Source organism: Bubalus kerabau, chromosome 6 (assembly GCF_029407905.1).
Source record: "Bubalus kerabau isolate K-KA32 ecotype Philippines breed swamp buffalo chromosome 6, PCC_UOA_SB_1v2, whole genome shotgun sequence".
NCBI classification, from domain to species: domain Eukaryota; kingdom Metazoa; phylum Chordata; class Mammalia; order Artiodactyla; family Bovidae; genus Bubalus; species Bubalus kerabau.
This window is the reverse complement of record NC_073629.1, coordinates 110,229,827-110,251,908: the sequence shown is the minus strand read 5'-3', so window position 1 is coordinate 110,251,908 and position 22,082 is coordinate 110,229,827. Positions and strand designations below refer to the sequence as shown.

At 39.0% G+C, this 22,082-nt stretch overlaps 1 protein-coding gene across 5 annotated transcripts in view; it reads left to right on the top strand.

The window, feature by feature from the left end:
- THRAP3 (thyroid hormone receptor associated protein 3) overlaps positions 1–22,082 on the top strand; it is a 70,167-nt gene that overhangs the window by 5,280 nt on the left and 42,805 nt on the right. For 4 of the 5 annotated variants that reach the window (XM_055586381.1, XM_055586383.1, XM_055586388.1 and 1 more), the window contains exon 2: positions 19,620–19,685. The exons of the other annotated variant lie outside the window; for it this stretch is intronic. The gene's annotated coding sequence lies outside the window, so the exon portion shown is untranslated. The remainder of the gene's footprint in view (positions 1–19,619; positions 19,686–22,082) is intronic. 5 annotated transcript variants of the gene reach the window in all.

Genomic DNA, 22,082 nt, shown 5'->3' with positions numbered 1-22,082 from the left:
ATGGCTGACTGGGAGTCTCTGGAAGTGCTCCCACTATCAAGTTTTAGCTTACTCAGATTATGTTACTGTGTATGGTGATAGGTGAGGAGATTGCAAAGGGGCAAAAGGGTACTTCATGGAATGATGAAAGTATTCTTTCATTGAGTTGGGGTGGTGGTTATTTTGTGGTGGTATATTTTGTCAAAACTCACTGAACTGTACCCTTAAAATGGGTACATGTAATGTACCTGAGTTGTAAAGGTGATTTATAAAAATTTGTATTCAAAACTCATCGTATAAAGGCTGTTCTGTAAAACTGAATTAACTATCAGTAGGTTGTGATAATGATTATTTTCCTTGAATTTTTGGTAAAGTTAGCCAAGTATAGATTGAACGGGAGGTACCTCAGGCGTTAACGAGAGAAAGAGGCTGAGCTGAGCATGCTCTGAATAGCCCACCCCCATTTTAGAGGTGCTGAGTTGATATTTTGTACTTTGGGGTTCTGCTTGCCAGTTCTCTGTTACAAAGATAAAATCCATCGAGTTACCGGAAGCTCTCTTACCCCTACTCCAGGGTTTAGTTAAGCAAGGTGCAGCCTGCAAACCCTTGGTGGGGCAGGTAGTCGTCTTCAATTTTGTTTCCCTGCTTACAGATAGGTTCTTGTTGATAAAAATTGACATTGCAGAAATGTGTAATGTAGAAAGAGAAAGTTTACTTCAGTGCCATTTATTTAGGCTAGTGGTTACAGTTTCCATATATTTCTGAATAGTTAAGGTAAACATAAGGGATGTGGAGGAGGTAGAGATAAACGTCTTTGGTTTATTATGAAAGCTTATGTTTAAAGCCTTACTTCAGATGGACTTAAGTTGCAAGTGTATTGTTTGTGATATTCCTCTCGTTTTCCTGGAAAATTGGAAGGTTGATGGTGAATGCTTTGTCTTTGTTCACAATGTAGAACTTAGCTTACCTCTTCTCTTCCTTTATTTCTGTATCGGCCTCATTTGTCAATGTGACCTTTTTTGTCTTACTTGTCACATTTGGGCTTATTTGTCACATTTGACCTTTTACCTTTAGCAAGCATGGATTGTTTAATTATTCAACCAGCGAGGGGATTCTAGTGGACTTGAATGTAGTGTCATGTGAAATGGCAGCAGAGAATGAGGAAGAAAATGTATTTAATTGTTGGCTTATTTTCTTTTTTTGCTGTGGAGGCTGTTTAGTATTGAAGGATACATACAGGATGAAAGTAGTTTGGTAAGGAATATTTTCTATTCCACTTATAGCAGAATATTTTCGGCTGCAATGTTCATTTAATAGGGCATGCTCATGGAGGTAGGTGATCTCTGGTACCTAGCGCCTTGGTTTTATCAGATGAATGTATGATAAATGGAAGTCCTTGATTCTTACAATAAGTTTCTTTTGTGGAGAAGGAAATAGCAACCCACTTCTCCAGTATCTTGCCTGGAAAATCCCATGGACGGAGGAGTCTGGTGGGCTACAGTCCATGGGGTCGCAAATAGTTGGACACGACTGAGTGACTTCATTTTTTTTTTTTTTTCATTTTTATTTATTAAACTGGGACTGGGACAGGGTGCTTAACCATTCATTATCTGTTCAGTTTCAAATGAAAATGGAAATCTCTTATTTACCTCCAACAAGGATTATTGTGATGGCTAGATGGTTAGCCCAGTGCCAGAGCAAATAGTAGGGTTCAATAAGTTAACTTGATTATATATAGAAGATGGATTTCTTGTTAGCTGTTTGGAAAAAACTTAAACTTGAAAGAGTAGTGAGAACCACCCAGAGCCCTCAGCTGATAGCCTATGGTAAGTGCTGAATGTATGCTGAAGTTAGTGTTTCAGGATGGTGCAGGAAGGATGACTCAATTATTCAATAAAAAGTTCTGCAACAATTGGCTGACCATTTTGAAAATTACATTATTTTGACAAAATAAATCACATGAAAATAAGAGGTACAGATTAAATAAATCAACAAGGAGATACCATTTTTCCCCCTCAGATTTCTATGTTGATAAACAATATGATAATTACTGTTGGGGATGTGGGGAAATGGACATTTCTCAAGTACTGCTGGTAGCAATGTAAGTTGCTGTAGCCTTTCAGGAGAACAGCAGAATGTATCTGTACTTTTAGGAATATATCTTAAGGAAATAATTGGACACATCCTTAAAGATGAGGATAATCATTGCAGTGTTATTTAAGTGAAAAATTAAAAGCAACCTAAATGTACAACACCAGGGAACTGCTTATATTCTAGTATGTTTATACAGTGGAATGCTAGGTAGAACAAGAGAGGTAGATTCAGTTCAGTTCAGTCGCTCAGTTGTGTCTGACTCTTTGCGACCCCATGAATCACAGCACGCCAGTCCTCCCTGTCCATCACCAACTCCTGGAGTTCACTCAAACTCATGTCCATCGAGTCAGTGATGCCATCCAGCCATCTCATCCTCTGTCGTCCCCTTCTCCTCCTGCCCCCAATCCCTCCCAGCATCAGCGTCTTTTCCAGTGAGTCAACTCTTTGCATGAGGTGGCCAAAATACTGGAGTTTCAGCTTCAGCATCATTCCTTCCAAAGATATCCCAGGGCTGATCTCCTTCAGAATGGACTGGTTGTATCTTCTTGCAGTCCAAGGGACTCTTAAGAGTCTTCTCCAACACCACAGTTCAAAAGCATCTATTCTTCATCGCTCAGCTTTCTTCAGAATCCAAGTCTCACATCCATACATGACCACTGGAAAAACCATAGCCTTGACTAGACGGACCTTTGTGGGCAAAGTAATGTCTCTGCTTTTCAATATGCTATCTAGGTTGGTCACAACTTTTCTTCCAAGGAGTAAGCGTCTTTTCATTTCATGGCTGCAGTCATCATCTGCCGTGATTTTGGAGCCCAAAAAAATAAAATCTGACACTGTTTCCACTGTTTGCCCATCTATTTCCCCTGAAGTGATGGGACCGGATGCCATGATCTTCATTTTCTGAATGTTGAGTTTTAAGCCAACTTTTTCACTCCTCGTTCACTTTCATCGAGAGGCTTTTTAGTTCGTCTTCACTTTCTGCCATAAGGGTGGTGTCATCTGCATATCTGAGGTTATTGATATTTCTCCTGGCAATCTTGATTCCAGCTTGTGCTTCTTCCAGCCCAGCATTTCTCATTATGTACTCTGCATATAAGTTATGTAAGCATGTAGATTGGAGAACCATATTTGTTGACACAATACCACGTGTAGAAAAATGCCCAGAACTGAAACTTTTGTTCTATTTCCTCCTTAGTCAGTGTTTGTTTTTAAGTATGTACTGAGCTTTAGAATTCTTTTGGAAAAAAGTGATCTGCGGTCTACATCTGCACAGTCCATTTCGGTAGCCAGTAGCCACGTGTGGCTAGCTAACTTTGAGTTAATTAAAATTAAATAGATAGTATGGTTTTCATAGTAGCCGTGTTTTGGGTCATCAACAGCAGCAGAGTAGCATAGATATGGAATATTTTCCTCGTCTCAGAAAGTTCTGTTGGGGAGCCTTGATTTCTTTTGTTTTTTCATGTTTTTCTCAGCATTACTTCTGCATAAGATAGTTGGGGCCTCAGAGTAGTTGCAGTTCTTTCTCTTTATAGATTTTACAAAGAGTTTTGGGCTTTGGCTGTCTTTTATGTATCACCAATTTCATAATATTTAAACATTCTTTACTTCTTAGCCCACATGGGTTTGTTTAGAATGCAGAGAGAATACTACCTTTTAAACCTATTAAAGTTTCTGTTCCTCACTTTAAAAAAAAAAAAGAGATACTGATTGGGCTCTCCGGGTGTTAGCTGTGGCGCACGGGGTCTTCGCTCTTCATGGTGGTATGCAGGATCTCTTAGTTTTGGCGTGTGGGGTCTAGTTCTCTGACCAGGGCTGGAACCCCAGCCCCCTGCATTGGGAGGTCTTAGCCACTGGACCACTAGGGAAGTCCCTTTTCTTTACTTTAAAAACAACTAATCAGCAACTGGAATTGACATTGATTTTTTTTTTTTACTTTTAAAATCTTTTTTTTTTTTTTTTTTTTTTTAAGCTTTATTTGGCTGCTTTGGGTCTTAGTTGCATCATGCAGGATCTTTTGTTGAGGCACACAGACTCTAGTTGTGGCTGGTGGGCTTAGTTGGACTACTTTTGTCAAATTAATTCTGTGACCATATAATTTGCCTTTTTGAACCAGGATGCTATTGAGAGAGGGGATGCTATTAACACAGTGCAACAGCAAGTGCAAACTGACTGTCTTAAGCAAACCTGAATATAAGGTCAACCTAAATATTAAGAACTTTTATATGTTGAGTTTTTTTCTAACTAAATGCTTTTTTAAACACTTTACATGTATTGTCTCATTTAACCCTATACTTGACAAGGTAAGTGAAGGATTTCTTGTTTTATAGATGACAAAGTTGAATCATAAGAGATTAATTTAGGGAGAGAGAAGATTTGAACCTAGGTCTGACTCTAAACTTCCACTCTTGGCAGCTGCTGTATTGCTCAGAGTAAGGGTCCAAGGAGAAGATTCTGCAGTAAATTAGGAGAGTCCTCACTCAGACAGTAAAGTGTCTGCCTGCAGTGCCGGAGACCGGGGTTCAGTCCCTGGGTCAGGAAGATCCCCTGGAGAAGGAAATGGCATCCCACTCCAGTATTCTTGCCTGGAGAATTCCATAGAAGGAGGAAGTCTGTGGGGTCGCAAAGAGTCAGACATGACTGAGAGACTTTCACCTTCACTTCACATAAGAAAACATCCATTTTGTTTTTGTCAGGCTTATTAGGTCCAGAGTTAAATATTTAAATTTATTTTCAAGAATAAATGGACATGAATCCACAAGCTAACACAGGCTTTTTCATTTGTCTTGCTGCAAATAAAATGACAGAAAATGTGTTTCAGAATAGATAATATTTGCCTAGCTTTTTAAAAACAATTTTATTTCTGTTTTGGCCATGCCTTGTGACTTGTGGAATTTTAGTTCCCCAACCAGGTATTGAACCTGGGCCTCTGGCAGTGAGAGTGCAGAGTCCTAATCATTGGGCTGCCAAGGAATTCCTTTGCCTAGTTTTTTGTATCTTTCTATCTTTAAAATGAAAATATGCTTTCCTTCCTACTTTCTTTCGAGGGAATTACAGTATATATATTTTGACATTAATACAAAGAATGCATGAAAAATTACATAATTCAATATCTTATGCAACTTAGCATAGTCACATACCATCATTTCTTTTATTGCTAAATGGTTATTAAATGGTTTGGATATGTAAAAGTGATGAAAATTCTGTCTCATGTAAGTTTAGGCACAGATGGAGTTAGGTTAGTGCTGTTTCGACAGTTGAGTGAACAGTGTTAGCTGAGCACTAAAAATTCTCAAATGTAATTGTTTTGAATGCCGTTTGAGTTTAGCCGTTGTATTGTTAAACTCTTGGTTCAGAAGCAGAAGATCCAAAATTTATTAAAAGAATGACATAAAGTGTTATTTAACTATTGCAAGTGCTTTGTCATATCATTTATGATCTTTTAAAAATATATTTGAAATGTCTTCTCTTTGAGAGAAGGCAGGTTTTTTTTTTTTTTTAAACAAAAATTATGTATCTGACTGTTTCGGGTCTAGTTGCACGTGGAGTCTCCATTGTGGTACTAGGTCTCTGTTGCAGTGCGCAGGCTCAGCAGTTGTGGCTCAGGGCTTAGTTGCATCACAGCCTGTGGGATCTTAATTCCCTGACCAGGGATTGAACCTGAGTTCCCTGCATTGGAAGGCAGATTCTTAACTGCTGGACCCCAGGAAAGTTCTGAGAGAAGGCAACTTAATGAAAAAAGTATTAACATGGTTAGCCCAAAGAGTGGCTTCCTGATGAAATCTGATAACCTGCTCTGACCATTAATTTTCATACATGAGCCATGAATGTGAGTGAAAGATTAATTTTGAGGTTGTTGACTAAGGTATTGTTGTGGTTTTTAGGAGATAAAGATTTTATGTGCTGGTCAAAAGTATACGTTAGCTATAACTTAGTATTACATATATATATATATACACATATGTACGTGTGTGTGTATATATATATATTACACAGTATATATATGTAATATACAGTATTAGAGTAATGTGTTATTCCATCTGGAATTTTGACCTTGCTCTTCTCACCTGATTTTATCATGATAACTAACCTAGAACTTGGAAGCTTCAAACAAGAAGTAGGAGGTGCTTTCTAAGGAGATCTTTGGTTTCCTTGTTCTGTATTAAAGATCACTTGCAAGGCTGTAGGTATATGGACTTTGTTTTCGGTATTCATCTTCCTGCCATTACTTCTTTGTGTGTAGGAAAACATTGTTCAAATAAAACCTTTTGGATGCATTATGTGTATAAAACTCAGCTTTACATATAGTAACTCTTTTTTTTTTTTTTTTTTTTTTTTTACATATAGTAACTCTTGAATAATCTAGTTTCCTGTAGAAAATATTCACAACTTTTTCTTGAGTATATTTCTTTTTTTTTGGTTGAGCTGCATGCAGGATTTTAGTTCTGCAACCAGGGATCGAACCCATGCTCCCTGCGTTTAGGAATCTTGATCACTCAGAGTCTTAACCACTAGGCCACCAGGAAAGTCTCTTGGCTATATATTTCTTGATACAAGTTATATAGCATTTAGTGTGATTTTTTTTTTCCTTCTCCCTGAGTAGTCAGCACCTGAAATGGACCTAATGTGGGATTAAACAAAATGCTAGGGATTTAGCCTGATCTCTGTTTTGCATTGGACAGATATTTGTGTATCAGCTTAGTTTTTTTGAAGGTGATTCTGGAACTGGAACTATCGTTAAGGATTTAATTTGTTGTTTGGTGGTGGTTATGTAAGCATGTTACTGGGGGGAAAGGAAAGAGCCTTAATGAAGTGTAAAATGTTGATTTATTGAAGCAATTTTGGAAAATAAAGTTCTCATTGTTGAGCCTATCTGCTGTTATTTGTTCCTATCCAGCATTCTTGTTTTTATTTTTCAAACCACCTTTTTAGAATACAACATACACTGTGATTTGCATACATTAATTCATTTAATCCTTTGATAATTTTATTAGATCAGTGCATCTGTTTTTTAGATGAGAATCAGTACCGTGTTCAAACCTTCACAATAATGGAGTCAGGATTCTAATCCATGTCAGTCACATGTTTGTAAAATTCTTACTCTTAACCGCTCTGCTTAAATTCATTGTACACTTCTTTTTTTAAAGGATTATTTTATTCATTTTTGATAGCACCACGTGGCTTGCAGGGTCTTAGGGATCGAACCTGGGACCTCTGCAGTGGAAGCTTGGAGTCCTAACTACTGGACCGCCAGGGAATTACCCTTAATACATACTTTCATGTGCGCAGGCTCAGCAGTTGTGGCTCAGGGCTTAGTTGCATCACAGCCTGTGGAATCTTAATTCCCTGACCAGGGATTGAACCTGTGATCCATCTAGAAATTGGTTATCCTGGTCAGTTGTGTGCTCAGTCATGTCTAATTCTTTGCAGCCCCATGGACTGTAGCCTGCCGGGTTCCTCTGCCCGTGGAATTTTCTAGATAAAAATACTGCAGTGGGTTGCTGTTTCCTACTGCAGGGGATCTTCCTGACTCAGGGATTGAACCTGCAGCTCTTGTGTCTCCTGCATTGGCAGGTGGATTCTTTGCCACTCACACACCATCCTGGTCTGTTGCTCTCTGCTAAATGGGTTGTTAATCAAATGAACTATTTTGGATAATTTTTTTTAGTAAAACTAAGCAGTTGTGGAAGATATGCTCTGAATGAACCATCCACTTATCCAACTCTAAAATTAAGAGTTTTGGGGGAATTCCTTGGAGGTCCAGTGGTTAGGACTTGGTGCTTTCATTACTGTGGCCCAGGTTCAGTCCCTGGTTGGGGAACTAAGATCTTGAAGCTGCATGGCAGGGCCAAAAAAATTAAAGTTGAATATTTGTTAATTGAAATTTCCTTTCAAATAAACCTTCAATGGATTATTTATTTTTTGAAATTTATTTTTGGCTATGGTGGGCCGTAGTTTCTGCTGGGGATTTTCTGTAGTTGCGTTGAGTGGGGGCTACTCATAGCAGTGGCTTCTCTTGTGGAGCACAGCCTCGAGGGTTTGGGGGCTCAGTAGTTGTGGCACACGGGCTTAGTCACCCTGCAGCATGTGGAATCTTCCTGGACCAGGTCTGTGTCCCCTGCATTGGCAAGCAAATTCTTAACCATTGGACCACCAGGGAAGTCCAGATTTATTCTTACTTAGCATCCCTCAGGCTTCTAGTAGAGTATGTTTTAGTCAAATAATAAGACTATTTAGGAAAGACGGCTTTCATAAAACACACTGAAATTTTTTTATCTCCCCCCCTCCCCCCGCCCCAGATAATAAGTAAAGTAAGTGAGTTGCTCAGTTTCCAATTCTTTGTGACCTCATGGACTGTAGCCCCCCTGGGCCCCTTTGTCCATGGAATTCTCCAGGCAAGAATATTGGAGTGGGTAGCCATTCCCTTCTCCAGGGGATCTTCCTGACACAGGGATTGAATCCAGGTTGCTTGCGTTTCGGGCAAATTCTTCACTGTCTGAGCCACCAGGGAAGTTCAGATAATACGTAACTGGGAAGAAAAATAAGAAATTAGAGCAGACAGGATGAAATTTATAGTTTAAGGTTCTTTAACAGATACAGGGTAGCATGATGATGTGAAAAGAACTGGAACATACCAAGAGCCATGGGCCTTTAGCTCTAGTATTGCCTCACCTTTGTGGGCAGATCTCCCTTTTTCTGGGTTTAATTTTCCTCTGTAAAGACTAGGGTTATTGTACTAGATAATGATCTCTATGTGTGCTTCCAGTTCTTAATGCTCTGTGACTCTAAATTTCATACACTCCTAGGTCAGATTGGAGTGGACCATGGTCTCTTAATCACAGGACTCTCACTCTTTGATTAAATCTAGCTATAGACTGCCTTGGGTACACGCCCACTAACTACATGGTCTGATGATAACGCTCTCTTCTCTTAGACTCTAGGTCACAGTTGTTAACTTTTTTTTTTTTTTTTCACAAATAACTGTTTTAGTGATAGTTAGAAATAAATCATGAAAGTTATAAACATAGGTTGGAAGTGTTATCAGCACCAGGGTCTTGGCAAAATAATGATAATACTGAGCAGAGGGAAACTGCTCTGTTGTGTTATAAGTACATGGAAGGAAGCAAGTTTTTTGATTTATCTTTGTGCTTTCCACAGCACCCACTGAAGGATATTAACAATTACCTATTAAAAAATTATATATTACTATTATTTATATGAGTCCTTGCTGTATTACTATGCACTGTACTATGATTTAGATGTTTTTCTCATTTAATCACTACAGTAGCTTATGAGATAGTGTTGCCCTTATTTTATAGATCAGGAAACTGAGACTTAAAAAAAAGTGCTCTAAACTAGTTTTTACAAGACACCAGAGCCTGTGCTCTTTCTTGCCTCAATATGCTGCCTAGCAAAGACAATATCCATTGGGTACACTCAGTGAATGTTAACTCAGTGAAGTGTACTTGTGGAATGTTTTATGTTCATTGTTTTGGATCTTTATATTAGTATTTTAATTTAGTTTTAACTTGGTTTGTGCTGCATGGCATGCAGAATCTTAGTTTCCCAACCAGGGATTGGACCCATGCCATGTGAGTCCTAACCACTGGATCACCAGTGACTTTCCCTGTTAGTATTTTTAGAGGTGGCAGTGGTAAAGAATCGCCTGCCAATGCAGGAGATGCAAAATGACCCAAGATGCCAATTTGATCCCTGCGTTTTTAGAAATATCAGTATTTTTAGAACAGAGTAATAGCCAGTTGTAATAGATCAACTGAGTATCTTACTAGTGAAAGTGAAGTCGCTCAGTCATGTCCAACTCTTTGGGACCCCATGGACTGTAGCCTACCAGGCTCCTCAGTCCATGGAATTTTCCAGGCAAGAGTACTGGAGTGGGTTGCCATTTCCTTCTCCAGGGGATCTTCCCAACCCAGGGATCGAACCCGGGTCTCCTGCACTGCAGACAGACGCTTTACCATCTGAGCCACCAGAGAAGCCCTTACTAGTAGGACATCCTTAAGGCAAGGCAGCATGTATGTGGTTGGTTGTTGTGTTCCAAAATAGAAAAATTAAACCTGAGAGGGGGACCGGAAGTCTAGGATAGAGAGGGTAGAAATTAGGAAGGGGACTTCTTTTCATTATGTACTCTTGTAGAATTTGAAATTTTTACTGTGCATGTATTACTGAAATGAAAAAACTTGGTAAAAAAATTAAACATTTAGTTTGCTCAGGCAAATGATTCTGCACATTTTCGCCCTTTTAAAAACTGTGTATTTGCTGCAACATGGATGAACCTTGAAGACACACTAGGTGACATGTTAGATATAAAGGACAGCACTGTGTGATGCCACTTGGATAAGATACCTAGAGTAGTCAGCTTTCACAGAGACAGTGCTGACAGAATGGTGGTGGGGTGTGTTACTTTTTAAGTGGGTACACAGTTTGTGTTTTGCAAGATGGAAAAGCTCTGGAGATGGACACTGGTGGTGCTCACATAACAATGTGAATGTTCTGAATGCCACAGGTATGTTTTATGTCATGTATATTTTACCATAGTAAAAAGCCACATTATATAAATAATATGTACTCATTTGTTTGTCATTCAACACTGGGGATACAAAAAGGAATTTAATCAAGTACTTGCCCTCAAGAGTAAAATAGTCTAGTAGTAGTACATGATTAGTATTATTATTTTTTCAAGGAAATAGAGGCTGAAGTTGTAAGGAAATGGTGAAAGCTTATAAAAAGTTATGATAAAGAAATTATAGAAAAGTAGATGTTATTTTTCCAACAGTCTTACATGCTGGATAAGCCAGAGGATTCAGAGGAGATATTATTTTGCCCTGAGGCACTTTTGCATAGCCCGAGAACAAGATTTTAAAAACCACCTGTCTGGGTAGGAACTGTCGGGTACGCAGATGGCATGTTGATGACTCTCCGCTCTTGTAAATTGAGAACCTGGGGCACAGGATACTGCTGTCATTCAGGGGTCATGCTCATTCAGCCTGGAATCAAGTATAGGTTTGGGTTTCTTTCCAGAGTGTCTGCGTCTTTACAAGATTTTGAAGATGTATGTGTCTTATATTCTGAGTCTGCCATAAATCCAAATTCTGAATTATCAGGAGAATGTAATTGTTTAACAACCATGTTGAAGTCTTGTCTGTTAACTGTCACCTTGATATTGCCCTGACTAGTATAGTATAATGAGTACTAATGGTGTCCTAATAAGTACTAGTAACTTTATGCATACTAATTTATTCTATTTTCATAACCCCTTATAGTAAGAGGGCTTCCCTTGTGGCTCAGCTGGTAAAGAATCCACCTGCAATGTGGGACCTGGGTTTGATCCCTGGGTTGGGAACATCCCCTGGAGAAGGGAACGGCTACCCACTCAGTATTCCGGCCTGGAGAATTCCATGGACTGTATAGCCCATGGGGTCTCGAAGAGTCAGACATGACTGAGTGACCTTCACTTCACTTCACTTCACTTAGAGTAGGAACCAGCTTTACAGATAACAGAGATGGTGAGATTTAATTAAGAAGCTTACCACGGATCTCAAAGTTACTAGTTGGTTGTGTGAAAATCAGTATCTAGGCAGTCTGGTTTTAGAGCATGTGTCTTTTATTACGGAATTCCCTCGTGGGTCAGAGTTACAGAGTCTGCCTGCAGTGCGGGAGATCTGAGATCAATCCCTGGGTTGGGAAGATGGAGAAGAAAATGGCAACCCAATCCAGTATTCTTGCCTGGAAAATCCCATGGACTGAGGAGCCTGGCGAGCTACAGTCCATAGGGTCGCAGAGTTGGACATGACTGAGCGACTTCACTTTCTTTTCTTTTCTTTTGTTATTGGTTCCTGTTGTTGTTCAGTCATGTCCAGCTCTTTGCCCCCCCATCAACTGCAGCACGCCAGGCTTCTCTGTCCTCCAGTATTTCCTGGAATTTGCTTAAATTCATGCCCACTGAGTTTGTTGGTTAGTGCTTTGCAAATTGCTCTAGGTTGATTGATTGCTAATTTTATTTGCATTATTGTACGTTGTTAGACATAGTATTTTAAAAAGTGACATATTCTACCATTTGAGACCTTGTTGTGAGAACTACTGTTTATTAAGGGTTTATTCTTATTTGGGCATTTGCACTAAATGACTGTTAGACAATTAGGTAAATTGAATACAGTTTTTATAATACAGTTGTGTTAGTGAGAAGAATGGATTCTTTTGGGGGGATAGCACTTCCCTTAATTGGGGTCCAAAGTTAACCCATCAAAATTGGTGGCAAATGTTCATCCGTAAATGATGAAACATGTAGTGAGAGCTTACATATGTCATCTTTGACAGTTTCTTTTCACAGAGATAGGTCCTGCCAAATACTAATATTAACCTATGAGTATATGATTTTAATTGAGCATATTTTTTACTTGGAAAGCATTTATAGAATTCTGTTAGATTGTTTTCTTGATATTTGCTTTTTAGCCCCCCGCCCCCCCCCCATTACACTGCACATTAATGATTTCCAACTGAAGATTAAATGGAAGCATCTCGGTTGCATTTAGGTGGATTTTGAAATACAAATATTTCCTTTGCACTTCCATTAAAGAAATACACTGAAATGTAGCTTGAGCTAAGAAAATAGATCTGCTTCAGATTTCTATGGGAATGAAGATCTTGCTTGTTTTGAGTTTTGCTAGTACAGGAAGTGAAGAAAGTAACATTACTTGTGATTCAAACAAATGTTCAGTGTAATTTGCTGTAGTATGTTTTCCTTTGAAGTGCTGTTTTGTTAATTTTCAAGTGGATTTATTAAGAAATGTTATTAAATTTGCAGCAAAAGTTAATTTCAAAAGCCATTAACTATCCATTAATGGTGTTTAATGGTGATTATTCAGAAAAATTCACAAAATCAGTTTTGAGCTTAAAAAATTGCAATGAATTTTACTGCTGCTAAGCCATTTAACTGCTGTTTGGTAGGGCAAGTCTGACATCATGTATTTCTGACAGAAATTCATAGAACTGATGATGGTTAAGTCTGCAAAAGTGGACTGAGAGGGAATGAAAGTCACTCTTGTCAATACTGGATCAGTAGCACATGAGAGATTTTTTTGAGTACCTGCTGATGAGCGGTACAGTAAATAAACCATAAGCTTTAAATACTTTATAATCAATATTTCTGTACATCTTAGCATATTCAAGTTCAGACTAGATTGAATTAATGTTCTCTCAACTTTTTGGAAAGCAGTGGCACCCCACTCCAGTACTCTTGCCTGGAAAATCCCATGGACAGAGGGGCCTGGTGGGCTGCAGTCCATGGGGTCTCCAAGAGTCGGATACGACTGAGTGACTTCACTTTCACTTTTCACTTTCATGCATTGGAGAAGGAAATGGCAACCCCCTCCAGTGTTCTTGCCTGGAGAATCCCAGGGACGGGGGAGCCTGGCGGGCTGCCGTTTATGGGGTCACACAGAGTCGGACACGACTGAAGCAACTTAGCAACTTTTTGGAAAAGATTTTCACCAGAAGTTGTTCCATACAGACTGTTCAGTGTTCAGTCGCTTGAAACTCATCACTGACTTCACTAAACCACTGAGTAAGGATCAATAATATCTCTTGAATCATAAAGAGCCATGAAACACCACCAAGAATCATTTGGGTTTTTTGAAAATAAATTTTTATTTTTGAACAGTTTGATTTACAGACAGTCTGGGAAAATAGAGTATGTTCCCATGTATACCCCATTTAACACCTTTTTTCTGTAAACACCTGTTGCCCCTGTTAACACCTACTAACATTAGTGTGGTACATTGCTCGCAACTGATGAACCGATACTGGTACATTCTTATTAACTGAAGTCCATACTTGAGTTTTCTTAGTTTTTATCTAATATACTTTTCCTGTTCCACATTCTCATTTAGGATGTACATTAAGTTGTCATGTCTCCTTAGGTTTCTCTTGGCTGTGACAGTTTCTCACACATTTTTTGATTTTTGGTGATCTTAACAGCTTTGAGGATTGCTGGTTAGCGGTATTATAGAATGTCCCTCAGTTTGGATTTGTCTAATGTTTTTCTCATGAGTAGACTAATGTTATGGATTTTGGGGAGAAAGACCAGAGAGGTAAAGTGCCACGTCATATTAAGGAGTACATGCTATCAATGTGACTTCTTGTTAACCTTGATTATTGGATTAGGTTTCTCAAGTATAAATTACTCCCTTTCCTTCCATAACGTACACCGAAAGAAAATAGCTAGACATACTCATCTCCACTTGAGTGGAGAGTTATATTCCACCTCCTTGAGGGTGAGTGAGTATATTAGTATGGATTCATGGGTATTTTTTGTTATAATCCAGTACTTAATTTTGTTACAGTTTTTCTAATTGTTACTATTGAGAGCTCTTTCAGTTGGACAGGAGTGTCCTTTTGACATACCACCTTTATTGTCTGCGGTGTTGCTTTTTTGTTACCGTTCAGCATTTCTTTGTTTTCTGGCACTGTAAGGTACTCCCAAGCTCATGCTGTGTATCCCTTCCCCCAACCCTAGATTCAGCCATTTCTCCAAGGAGTCCTGGTTTCTTTTATTGGAGAATGTATTAGAAATCAAGATCTGGGTCCTGGAGGGTAGTTGCTTCTCAGCTGACAATGCAAGAAATATATCTATATTAATACATATATTTCGTATACTTATAGAAATATCTGTATTTGATATTTCTATATATATCAGTTTTTATCTATAAGCATGATTACTGATACCTCCAACTCTAATCCAGTACCTCATTGATCATTCTAGTCTTTGCCTCTTTTATGTTTAACCTCCCACTTCCAGCAGTGTGAATCTTGACTGTCACTATCTGCCATGCATTTACTCATTAGTTCCAGTATACATGTATGTAGTAGTTTCAGGATTGTTAACCTGTACCCTTTAACAGCTATGACAAACCTAGACAGTGTATTAAAAAGCAGAGACATTACTTTGCCGACAAAGATCTGTATAGTGAAAGCTTTGGTTTTCCCAGTAGCCATGTATGGATGTGAGAGTTGGACCATAAAGAAAGCTGAGCCCCGAAGAGTTGATGATTTTGAACTGTGGTGTTGGAGAAGACTCTTGAGGGTCCCTTGGACTGCAAGGAGATCATACTGGTCAATCCTAAAGGAAATCAGTCCTGAATATTCATTGGAAGGACTGATGCTGAAGCTGAATCTCCAGTATTTTGGCCATCTGATGTGAAGAACTGACTCATCAGTAAAGACCTTGATGCTGGGAAAGATTGAGGGCAGGAGGAGAGGGGGATGACAGAGGATGAAATGGTTAGATGGCATCACTGACTCAATGGACTTGAGTTTGAGCAAGCTCCAGGAGTTGGTGATGGACAGGGAATCCTGGTGTGCTGCAGTCTAAGGGGGTTACAAAGAATCACACACGACTGAGCAACTAAACTGAACTGAAACTTTTAACAGGAGCTTCCCACGTGACACTGGTGGCAAAGAACCCGCCTGCCCATGCAGGAGACAAGAGAGACATGGGTTTGATCCTTGGTTTGGGAAGACTCCCTGGAGGAGGGCATGATAACCTACTCCAGTATTCTTGCCTGAAGAATCCCATGGACAGAGGAGCCTGGCGGACTATGATCCATAGAGTCACAGAGTCAGACACAACTGAAGTGACTTTGCACGCACACATGCACCCTCTAACAACTTGACAACTGGAATAGTTTTAACAGCTAGAATACAGTGGTTATATGGAGTTCTTTTTGCTTCTTATCTTGTTTCTGTTTCCCTTATTTCCATAGTTGCGTAGGTCAGCACCTTTCCCCTCCATCTGCCCTATTTTTTAATTGACTACTTATATTGCTCCTGTTGTTCTCAACCCTTCAAACCAAAAGGCTAATAGTCTTTAAGTTCATTTTCTCTAGACACATTTCTTAGGCTGCTGCAGTGAAACATGACTTAATTAACTCACTATAATTAAATGACTTTCCTCCTTATGCTAATAGGTATAATACTCAGAAGCTTATTTTGGTTGTATAGCCTTTATTTTTTTGACTTTATAAAGATTTTCTGGGACTTCCCTGGTGGTCCAGTGGCTGAGACTCTGAGCTCCCAGTGCAGGGTCCAGGTTCGATCCCTGGTCGGGGAGCTAGATCCCACATGCTACAACTAAGACCCAGAGCAACCAAATAAATAAATAAAATTAAAAAAAAAAAAAAAAAAGATTTTCTGTTGTGATAAGATACTGTTTTAAATTAAATTTTTTTTTCCAACAATTGGTTTCCTGTGAATTGGAAATATTATGTGAGTACTTAGTTTGGTAATGCCAACTCTTGTATTCTTGGCACAGCTATGATGTCATTTCATAATAAACACAGAGTGTTGCCATCTAATTGTATTTAAAAAAGCACCCACACTCCACACTGTGTCTTAAATGGGTAACATTCAAAGTCCATTTTTCTTTTGTTTTGACATATGTGATACATGCTGGTAATTAAATAGTAATAAAATGTGATATGACAGAATACATGGTACTTGAAATGCCTTTTAGTGACAATTATTTCACCAGAATTTGTAGCAGCGCTAAGTGGTGAGACCTCTGCTTATAGTCATTTTTGCACCTATTCTGCTGCTGTATATTATAAAGGAATGAATGTGGCTGTGTTCCAGTAAAGCTTTTCATACATACTGAAATTGGAATTTCATAGAATGTTCACATGTCATAAAATACCTTGATATTTTTCTACCATTAAAAAAAAAAGTAGAAATTGGGGAGTTCCCTGGAGGTCCAGTGGTTAAGACTTCATGCTTTCACTGCAGTGGCCTGGGGTTCAATCCCTGGTTGAGCAACAGCATATTAAAAAGCAGAGACAGTACTTTACTGACAAAGATCCATAAAAATCTATGATCTATAGATCTAGATAGATCTAAATGACATAGATCAAAGCTATGGTTTTTCCTGTAGTCGTGTGGATGTGAGAGTTGGACCATAAAGAAAGCTGAGCCCTGAAGAATTGATGCTTTTGAACTGTGGTGTTGGAGAAGACTCTTGAGAATCCCTTGGACTGCAAGGAGATCCAACCAGTCCATCCTAAAGGAAATCAGTCTTGAATATTCATTGGAAGGACTGAAACTTCAATACTTGGGCCACCTGATGCGAAGAACTGACTCATCAGAAAAGACCCAGATGCTGGGAACGATTGAAGGCAGGAGAAGGGGATGACAGAGGGTGAGGTGGTTGGATGGCATCACTGACTCAATGGGCATGAGTTTGAGCAAGCTCCAGGAGTTGGTGATGGACAGGGAAGCCTGGCCTGCTGCATGCAGTTCATGGGATTGCAGAGAGTCGGACGCGACCGAGCAACTGAACTGAACTGAGCAACTAAGATCCTACAAGAAGTTCTGGCTGCCAAAAAAGAAAATATAGAAACTGTTCTTAACAAATGTACAAAAACAGGTTGAGCTTTTTGACATCATTTGCTCATCTCCCTAGCGTAGAAGACCCTGTATGCTGGACATGGTTGGCAGTATTAGCCTTTCTCTTCAAAACCATTCATAGTAAATTCACCAGTCTTGGATTCAGTCTTGGTGTGCCTGCTTGAAAGCAGAGAAGCTACTTGGAGCAAGACATTGCACAGTTCTCTGTAGTAAAACCCTAAAGGGTTATTTGCCTAGCTGTCATAATCTCATCAGTTCCTAGTATTTTTTTTTTTTCTTTAAATTGGGAAGTGGCTAAGATTAAATTTTGTCTACTTTAATTAAAATTGGCTACTTTGGGTTAACTTGAACACAGGTCCTCTTTTGTTCACTTTTATTCAACTTGCTTTTGAAACTAGAACACATTATTAGAGATGGAGAGAGGAGAGAGAGTGTGTTAACTGGTTAGAATGTTAAGAGGTAGATGTATTGGAATAGTTCTTTAATCAGTGCATTGTAAGCAGTTCCCAGTTTTGTAGGAGTCATCAGGGATTCCCTCAAGCTGACTCGTGTGAGCCCCTGTGTCCCTGCATTTAGAAGCAGGGAAAGAGGTTCCGGTTGATGTAATCTAGGATGAACTCCCAGAATGACCTGCAAGAATATATACAAAAGTATTTTGAAAGAATGAGTTCTCATAAGTGCTGTGGTTTTGCTGTTTATCAACTAAGTAAATATAGACCAACACTGTCATTAATTTGCTAAATGGCCTGACTGAATAGTAATTTCTTCTGGTAACTCTTATCCTATTAGTTTTAACAGTAGGTTTTTGTTGCCGCTTTGTAATGTTAATTATCTGATAACCTTTGGTACAGGTCAAGAGTTTATTGCTTGTGTATTCAGTTTACTCAGCAGACACATAGCAGTGTTAGGTAATAGACTTTGCAGCCCTGTGAATATTAACAGACATAATGATATGCTTGTCTAGGGTAACACCAAGAAACAGAACCTGACCCAGCCTAGGTGAGCCCAGGACAGCTTGCTGGGGATGGAGACCCTCCTAAGAATGAGTTTGGTTGAGAGGGTAGGAGGCTCTCGGCTGAGGGCCTGACACCTACTGAGAGACTAGCTTAAGGAAACGCATTCCTTTCTTTCCTAGCTAAATAGGCAAGGCTTCAGCTATGTGCAAACCACAGGTTTCAGAGAAAGCTAAGGTGGGTATCCTTGATTGAATAAATGAATAAGTGAAGAAAGAAAAGGTTAATGTCAAGATTGCATCTTCAGATTATTTAATTCTTGGGTGCCTTCTTACTCTGGGCTTCCCAGGTAGGGCTAGTGGGAAAGAACCTGCCTGCCAGTGCAGGAGACATAAGAGACGTGGGTTCGATCCCTGGGTTGGGAAGATCCCCTGGAGGAGAGCGTGGCAGATCACTCTAGTATTCTTGCCTGGAGAATCCCATGGACAGAGGAGCTGACAGGCTATGGTCCATAGGGTCGCAAAGATTCAGACACGATTGAGGCAACTTGGCATGCTTTACAGGATTTTGAATGAATGATAGACTAGGAGTGAGCATGTTAACTACATATTGAGTTTGCTGATGTTGGAACTTTGTTTTTCTGTTTGGTATAATGCTGCATCGCTTTGATACCTGGCCATGTTAATGTTTAGCTCAGGAAATATTTAAACACTTGGATCTGAAAGGTTTTCTTGTGCTTTAAGGGATGAGTGTGGGGAGTTGTTTTAACTTGAAGTGTATTTATCAATAGTTCAGCCTACTTGAAGGTTTTTGTTTAAAGCATTTAATTCTTCTGAAGTTATTCTCCAAGTTGAATTATGGAGTTTGCAAATTCAGCCTGTATAATGCAAACCCTAGTACCTGAAATACTGCCAGTGAAAGGTATCAGATTACAAGAGGAAGGTTTTAGCTTTCCCTACTGCAGCCTTACTGTAAGGAGGTGGGGTGAATGAAAATGAGTTTAGGAGACAGACAGAGACCCTCAAGCCAGTATACTTTGAGAGAGAATCCTGTGTCCACTTGAAATGAAGTTGAGAGCTAAAGGAGAGTTTCTGCTTATAGATTCCAAGCATCTGTATTTCAAGGTGCAGCCTGCGAGGTTTGGCTAGCTATTTTATCACTGCTTATTTCTTCTCATTTCAGAGTTGTATTCTGACTTGGTAATTTGGAGAAGCCAGTGGCACTGCGTCTGTCTGGGGTTCAGATAAGGTAAATGCATGATGGTAAAAGGAACTAATAGTAATTTTCGTGCCTTCTAAAACTAGTCTTATGCTTTTTATCCAGAAGATTCCTTTTGGGTTTTTAAATAACATGTTTATTCACTTGGACGTATTAAAAAAGATCAGCCATAAACTTGACACATATATAGTCACTGTTAATAGTTTGGGGAACAGACTCTTTTTATGCATATGTTACTTGGATATGTGTAATCAAAATTGGAGTTGTGCTTTTTTGTCTGGTTCTTGTTTTAACATTCTGTTTGCAATTTTAAATGACTCACGATATTTTACCATTGGATGTTCCATATAATTTATGTAACTAGTTCCTTTTTGGTAAACATTTTAGGCTTTTCTCTCAGTTTTCCATGTCTTAGATAACTATGTGACGAACATGAATAAATTCATGTATATAGTAGATTTCCCCCCATAGTATACTTTCTTTTCTTAAATTTTAAAAAGCATTTTATATATTTATTTCTCTTTTTGTTTCTCTTTTTTAATTAATACATGTAGAAAAATCCTGTACATAGTCATGTCAGACCCTCAGCTCCACAGGGCCTTTTTGGTTTTTAGTTGCAGCGTGTAAACTCTGAGTTGCAGCATGTGGGATCTTGTTCCCGGATCAGGGATCGAACTCCAGGCCCCTTGCATTGGGAGTGCAGAGGCTTAGCTACTGGCCTACCAGGAAAGTCCCTTCATAAAGCATTTGATGAAAAACAAGCCCTCCCACCCCCTTCCCAGTCCCTCAGATCAGATCAGATCAGTCGCTCAGTCGTGTCCGACTCTTTGCGACCCCATGAATCGCAGCACGCCAGGCCTCCCTGTCCAGCACCAACTCCCGGAGTTCACTGAGACTCACGTCCATCGAGTCAGTGATGCCATCCAGCCATCTCATCCTCTGTCGTTTCCTTCTCCTCCTGCCCCCAATCCCTCCCAGCATCAGAGTCTTTTCCAATGAGTCAACTCTTCGCATGAGGTGGCCAAAGTACCTAGAAGCAGTCATTTCCAGTTCTTCACCGTTTCTTTGGTATTACCTCTAAATAGCTTGTTTTGCTGCTTACGGATTTTCCAGTTTGGGGTATTATCTATTCCTACCTTGGATAGTGGTAGAATTCTCTGACTTCCTCACACATCCATATTTATTGTCACTCTGACTGTAATGTAATTTTGGTTAGAGAGCAGTATTCACTGTTAATGATATTAAGGTTATGTATAGCTTATTCACAGCTCAATCATGATGTATGCTGTGGTTAATTTTATTTGTACAACTGGTTATTTTCTCTTTTGTTGATATTTATCTTTTTCTGGTCTGTTTTGCTTAGTTTCTGTGTTCTTATTATTAATTTCTTTCTTAAACTCTACCCAGAAGTGTAAATCTTCCTCAGTACTTTAAACATTTTGGTTATATTATCAATTTTATCTTAGAGATATTTTCTAATCTGCTTCATTCTGAGCATGTGCTTTAAACTAGGGAGCTGGGATGTTATCCCAACGTCATCCCAGTGATTTTTCCTCCTGGTTTTGTTATCTTTTCCCATGTCCTATCCCTTTCCTTTTTGATACAATCTTATTTTGAAGGAGCACATCTCCATTAGCTTCCTGAGAAAGGGGTATACAACAGGTAAGTTTTTTTGATATAACATGTCTTGAAAATGCCTTTATATTGCCCTTATGTTGATTATTACTTTGGCTAGATGTAGATTTCTAGTTTGGAAATAATTTTCCTTCAGAATTTTGAAAATACTGCTCTATTGCCTTTCATGTTCATTGTTGGTGAGATGTCAGTTACATTTGCATATAACCTGTTTGTAAGCTCTGAAACTTCTTTTTTCCAGTATTCCCAATGTTCTGGTTTCATAGTAATGTCCTTGGTGTGGCTGTTTTCATCTAATGTGCTGGCCACTCAAGGGACTGAAACTTGTTTTTTCTTTCCCTTTGCTCATTTTATTGAACAACTGAGTGTATAAAACCAACATAGAACACATTACTAGAAAAAATATTTTATTTTTCAAATACATAATGGATTCTTTACCCTCAATTATTTCTTCTATCTTTTTATTAAGACTATATATAAATATTAATAATTTCATCTTTTCTCAAATTAATGACAATGGTATATTGTGATTATCTTTTAGCAACCAAAGTCTATTTCCAGAGGTTTGAACTTGATATGAGAAAAACACTGTATCAAGTCCATTGTACCTGATTTGGTGCTGAGGTTGAACTGGTGTAATGGTTTGCTCCAGGATCTAGAGGCTATTGTAAGCTTGAAAGCAAAGTGAAATCCTTAGGTTGACCTTGGCTGCTTAAGGATCCTCTGGATCGGGGTGAGGGGTGCCTGGTTCTGTTTTGCACAGGACGGCTTGTCCTCAGGCTAAGCTGGAAT